The sequence below is a fragment of the Micromys minutus genome, assembly GCF_963924665.1.
Source record: "Micromys minutus genome assembly, chromosome: 3".
Classification (NCBI taxonomy): domain Eukaryota; kingdom Metazoa; phylum Chordata; class Mammalia; order Rodentia; family Muridae; genus Micromys; species Micromys minutus.
The window spans coordinates 47,196,318-47,202,920 of NC_137972.1; the positions used below are offsets into that span (position 1 = coordinate 47,196,318).

A 6,603-nucleotide genomic window follows, 5' to 3' on the forward strand; every position below is an offset into this window, starting at 1 on the left:
GTTGAAAAACACCGAATGGCCGAGAAACATCTGAGGAAGTGCTCAACATCCTTAGCCATCAAGAAAATGCAAATCAAAACAACCCTGAGATTCCACCTCACACCAGTCAGATTGGCCAAGATCCAAAAATCAGATGACAGCAGATGCTGGAGAGGCTGCGGAGAAAGAGGAACACTTCTCCACTGTTGGTGGGGTTGCAAACTAATACAACCACTCTGGAAATCAGTCTGGCGATACCTCAGAAAATTGGATATAGTACTACCTGAAGACCCAGCTATTCCACTTCTGGGCATATACCCCAGAAACACTTTAATACACAACAAAGAAATATGCACCACAATGTTCATAGCAGCTCTATTTATAATAGCCAGAAGCTGGAAAGAACCCAGATGTCCTTCAGAAGATGAATGGATACAAAAATTGTGGTACATTTGCACAATGGAATACTACTCAGCCACCAGAAACAATGACTTAATCAAATTCTTAAGAAAATGGCTGCATCTAGAGAATATCATCCTGAGTGAGATAACCCAGTCACAAAAGAACAGACATAATATGCAGTCACTGATAGTGGGATGCTAACCCCAGAGGCTTGCACTCCCCCAGAAACAACTCACAGAATGTATGAAGTCTAAGAAATAAAGAAAACAAAAAATATATATATATTTACAAAACAAGAAGACTTTGACTATTTCCATGTTGCGTTTTGTTTTGCATGTACTTTACGCTCATGGTAACTATTAGGTTTTCAATGCATACTGTCAAGCCCTTGAAAAAATCAAGTACTGACTAAAAAATATATTCACATAGTTTTATGTAAAAATTATTTTAATATCTCAAAAAACAGTACTGACAAAAATGTATAATTTTAAGCAAAAAATGTTTAAAATCTGTACATTTATCTTTGTTTTGTAAAATAAAGTCGTTTAAAAAAATAGAATAGCACAAGCTATTAGCAACCATCTTAGTCCTATTTCGCTGCAAACAACCATTCCTGATATGCCTGCCAATGTTTTTTAAAATCTATTGATTTATTACAATTTTTCTGTAAGTCTATAAAAATTCATGAAACTGCAAATATGTTGGAACGTAGGATTTGGGAACAACTAAATCTATGTTCTTGAGCAATGGCCACACATTTGACTCTAAAATAAGCTACCTCTAATTCGCTTTACAAATAAATAGAACAAACCATTTAAACAATAAATTTGTTGTTGTTAAACAACAAAATGGAAAAGGGATCTGAAAAGGTACTTCCTCAAAAATAAAAACAACAAATAAACACGTGCAAAGGTGCTCAACACCAAATATTGTTACACAACTTTAAATTCAATGTCAAACCTATGAAATTAGGTAAAACCCAAAACAGTCAACAGCAAAATCTGGACTGAGGACAATGGGAATTCTCAAATGTATTATCATAAAAAGCAGACGTCCTCAGGCAGACAGTGTAGCAGTTACTTACATTTCTAACTCCTTCCTACTGAATGATCTGGTGAACCCCATTTGTTACTGTTCATCTTCATGCAATGGAAATGTCCAAATACACCCTGTCAAGGATTTTAAGGAACTTTTATCAGAACTGAAATCAAATGGATTTGAATGGATAAGCTATAGTATAGCTGAACCATTAAAACAATGGTTCCTTAAGCTCAGTCTTTAGCCAACCTCTATGAATGTCCTCTATTGTGTAACAATATTCCATTGTGTATACATTGGTTTGGCTACACTGCTAAAGCTTTAGCCAATGACCAAATTCCTAAAGTTTGTAATAAAAACACAGTTATCTGTGACCCTTGCTTGGGAGATTATTAAAGACAGTGCAAACCAAGTATCAGATTAGTGAGTAGATCAATATACTGCTGTTTACTCACACAACCTGATGCCTTATTGGAATAAAAAATGTATAAGCTACTTACATACAAAACATACAAGTCATGCTCTTTAAGGCCAAAGGAACTAGAATGTAAAGAATGTCTAGTATGGGATGCATTCATATGAAACCCAACTACAATTCATCTATTATGACAGAAATCAAATTGGTAAAAGGTCACAAGAGACAGTGCTTGCAGGGATCCACAAGGGAACTTTCTGGGCTGTGTCTTCCATGAACTGTTCATTCTATTGCTCTTTAAAAGTCCCAAAAGCTGATTGGGCTGAACATTTGAAACTGCTTCATGTTGTCTTGTAGCTCAACAGAAATGCCCAAATGTCGACTCAAATGCTCCTTTCTATAAAAGTTGGGTGGACACTCTTAAAAAAAAAAAACTAGCTACTTTGAGTCAGAGGTGAAATATTTTACTCTTAATCTTATTTCTTTTAGGTATTTTGTACTGAGATTTATACTGAATGTCCCCCAAAGAAATCCATGTTCTATTTGAAAGTATCAGGTTAGGAGGTGTGTACCCCAACATGTTGCACTTGTCTTCTTGCACCCCAAAGTTGACAGAAAAATGAGCAGCCTATTTAATATTGCCACACACTAAAATTAAACAGTTTGACCTTTTTTGTATCCAAATTATTTTTATTTTTTTGCAAATAAAATATAACTATGTCATTGGACCCTCATTGCTCCTCCCTCCCATTCTTCTGATCTGCCCCCTTGTTCTCTTTCCAACTCAGGCTGTCTTGAATAAAAGGTTGTTAGACACACATACATATGCATATAAAATTCTAACTACAACTGCTGATTCTGTTTGATGGTGTTTGTACATATGTGGTTTCTGGCTGACCAGTTGGTATAAAATAACCAATTATGGAAAACTTCCCCAAGAAGACTAACTTTCCTCCCTTCACTATTCATTAGCTGTTATAATTCTTAGTCTAGGGCTAGGGTTCCTTAAGACTTCTCCCTTCCACATTAGCAGGTCCACTGGTATTGTCATTGTTCAAGTCTTATTTAGACAGCCATATGTTGATGTACTCTGGGTGAAAGACTTCGTACATTTTTGTAACTATTTATTTTTATTTGAGTACTACATAGTGAGTCTCTTGTCCTTCTAATAAATAGTAACTTTGTGAGCTATCCATTCATTCAGAAATCAGGAGCCTAATGGAAACTCAGTGATCGTTCATTCATAGCCAGCCATAAAATATGTAAAACACAATAATTTCTCTGGTGAAAATCTAACTGAATGAGAACTCAGGTAGTGAATGAAATAAACTATACTCCTTGACAAGATGCTTGCAGAGCTGTGTTGGTATTAAGATGAAAAGGTAAAAGATGCAGTGGAAATTAAAACCATGTGGTGACTAAGGCAGAAATTCAATACCAAATCCATTAATGTATACCAGCCAAATGATGGGTGAACACCACAGTATGAAAGGCATCAACAAGGGTGCTGTCAATAAATCTTAGCTCCTCCTGACCCCGCCCCACAAGATGGTAGAGTACGACTTGACTACTCGCATCACACACTTTCTGGATAGACACATGGTCTTTCTGCTTCTTGAATTTGCCTCTGTGAAAAAGGAAACTTTCTAAACAAGCGTATTGTCACTAGGAAACTGCAAAATTGATATTCATTAAATGCTAAAGAGTGTCTTGACAGATTTATAATGAAAAAGAATTATGACAAGGAAATTTGGATCTTCATAGTGATATCAATATGGTGAACTTTGCTATGAATGTTTACAAAAACCTTTCTTCTGATGATATCTCTCATGCTTTGAGAGAAAAAAGAACCACGGTTGTTGCGTAGCTGAAACAGCTCCAGGCAGAAATAGAACCAATTGTGAAGATGTTTGAAGATCCAGAAACTAGAAGGCAGATGCAGTCAACCAGGGATGACTGGGTGCTATTTGACTACTGGCAGACAAGCATGGGTTTAGGCAAGAGTACTTAGATATGCTCTATAGATACGCAAAATTCCAATATGAGTGTGGATGTTACTCTGGAGCAGCAGAGTATCTTTACTTCTTTAGGGGTTTGGTTCCAGCAACATATAGAAATGCTTTAATTTCACTCAGGGGAAAACTGGCCTCTGAAGTCTTAATGCAGAATTGGGATGCAGTCATGGAAGACCTTACTCAGTTTACAGATACCATAGACAATAATTCTGTGAATTCTCCACTCCAGGCTCTTCAGCAGCAAACATTGCTCATTCATTGGTCTCTGTTTGTTTTTCTCAACCACCCAAAGGGCCATGATAATATTACTGATCTCTTTCTTTACCAACCATAGTACCTTAATGCAATTCAGACAATGTGTCCACATATTCTCTGCTATTTGACCACTGCGGTCATAACCAACAAAGATGTGGAGGAAACGCTGGCAGGTGCTGAAATATCTGGTGAAAGTTATTCAACAGGAGTCTTACACATATAAAGACCCAATTATAGAATTTGTCAAATGCCTATATGTTAACTTTGACTTTGACAGGGCTCAGAAAAAGCTGAGCGAAGTGTTTGTGAATGGCTTCTTCCTGGTAGCATGTCTTGAGGACTTTAGTGAGATTGCCCGTCTCTTCATATCTGAGACTTTTTGACTTACCCACCAGTATATCAGCATTAATATGTTAGTGATAAAATGAATATGACTCCAGAAGAAGCTGAAAGATGGATTGTGAATTTGATTAGGAATGCGAGGTTGGATGCCAAGATTGACCCTAAACTAGGCCATGTGGTAATGGGAAACAACGCAGTCTCACCCTACCAGCAAGTGATTGAAATGACTAAAAGTCTCTTTTAGAAGCCAAATGTTGGCCATGAATATCGAAAAGAAACTTAATCAGAACAGTAGATTAGAGTCTCCAAACTGGGTACCCCAAGATTCTGGCTTTTATTAAAGAATTATAAAGAAAAGAAGAAAAAGGAATCAGAGGAGGACACGGTAACCATTGTGTATAAGGAATGACATACATTTTAAGAAGCAAATAACATGTTTGCTCCAAAGTTTGGAGCCTAGTGGATTCTTACTGGGCAGGTTTCACTAGCAAAATAATTGCTCTAATATCTGTGTTTCTCAGGTCCTTTCATCAAAGGGTTCCAGATAGTCTCTTGGCTATTTTCATTTAAGCCTCAAACTCAATTTCCCTTGGATGAGCACCTTTTTCTACTACCTGCCCTCTACTTTCTATTAATGTGCTTCCTAGTCACATACTCTCATAAGAACTTGTAACACTTAATTGAACTCCTCATAAATGTAATTGTATGACCAGAATTGCTATGAATTCTTTACTATGTACCCGTTACTTACTCAATCCAAAGATCACAGGACAGGGGTCATGCTTACCCAGCCTGATACAATGACTAGAGTCTCTGTCACTATATCATTATGAAATAGTATTTGAATGAATGAATAGAATGTTCATTAGAGGGAGAAAGAGTTAGTGGTGGAACTCCTACACAGAATCTTATTTTGGTAACATATTAGATGCCCAAACAAGAGAAAGAAACCACACTCTTAAAGCTAAAAACTATCCTCAAAATATTAATACCCTCTAACTTAGATTAGATATCTGCACAACTGACAATGATGCTGTCAAAGCTACACTGAAAGAAAGACATTATACAAAGATGTTAAAGCTGGAACTTCACAGTTCATATTTACCATGAAAAGCTTTGCACATTTGGCAACAATTCTCTGTTAGGCTTGGCTACACTTGTATCTCCAGAAGATTTTTGTCAGGCCTCTAACTTTGGAAAATATAGAGGGAAAATATTGATAGCCTTCACAGTTCCATACAAATGTCAGGTTGACAGGTTTTACTAACTTGGATGACCTGAACAAATGACTGGACCTACTACCATGACAATCGGTGCTTAGAAGATCAACTCTGGATACAGAAAGTTCCATCTGTGACTGCAGACTTCAGGTACTGTATCACTTCATCAGAAGTTTTGAACTGTGAGGGGTGTGGTTCCAACAAATCTCTTCAACTTGACCATAATTTAGAATTCACTACAGCAATTTAGATATGTGCTCATATTAAATAAAGTGACATTTGAGTGGTCAGTGGAAAGGCCTTCTGAATAAGTTATACTATTCTCAAATGGCCAAAGTCTTTATCACACATAGATGTTAATCAAAGAGGAAAGTTGTGTTTCATAATTGGGGAAGTTTGGGTGTGAATACCATCCAGATTTGAGAGTACTGGCTACCTTCACCACTCGTGGCCATTGTTCATGGTAATACTCCATCTCTAATTTCATGTTCATCTTTTTATAGCTGATTCTTCAAAGGTGACAAGGATTCTAGAAAATGAACCTATATGTCCAGGGCATAGAAATGAGGATGCCATCTCATAAGATCTCTGTTCTGGGAATAGCTAAAGGCTTAATTGTCTTGGAAATTTCTATGGCACTGAAAGATCCTTAAAGGGGCAGAGACTAAAAACATATTCCTTGGCACATTCAGAACAGAGGAAGAGAAAAGGCATGACAAAAATCCCACCCCTTTCCCTACTGGGTCTAAGTTTAAGCATTTCCTATCCCCTAACCCAGGAATTCCAGTAGAAATTTAAAGGAATGGGGAAGCCTCTCCTCCAGGCTATACTGTCCATGGTCCCCATTTCCTGTTTCAGCATCATGGCAATGGATTGCAACTCAATACAGCATCTAATAAAAGACCTTTTTTGTTGGGTTTAAGAAATTTGAGACAGA

General features: G+C 37.0%; 1 pseudogene across 1 annotated transcript; it reads left to right on the forward strand.

Moving 5' to 3' along the window:
* The first annotated feature begins 3,382 nt into the window (after positions 1 to 3,382).
* LOC308418899 (eukaryotic translation initiation factor 3 subunit E-like) lies at positions 3,383 to 4,787 on the forward strand (annotated as a pseudogene). The gene is made up of 2 exons: positions 3,383 to 3,463; positions 3,552 to 4,787. The product of its transcript is annotated as a eukaryotic translation initiation factor 3 subunit E-like (transcript).
* The last annotated feature ends 1,816 nt before the right edge of the window (positions 4,788 to 6,603 follow it).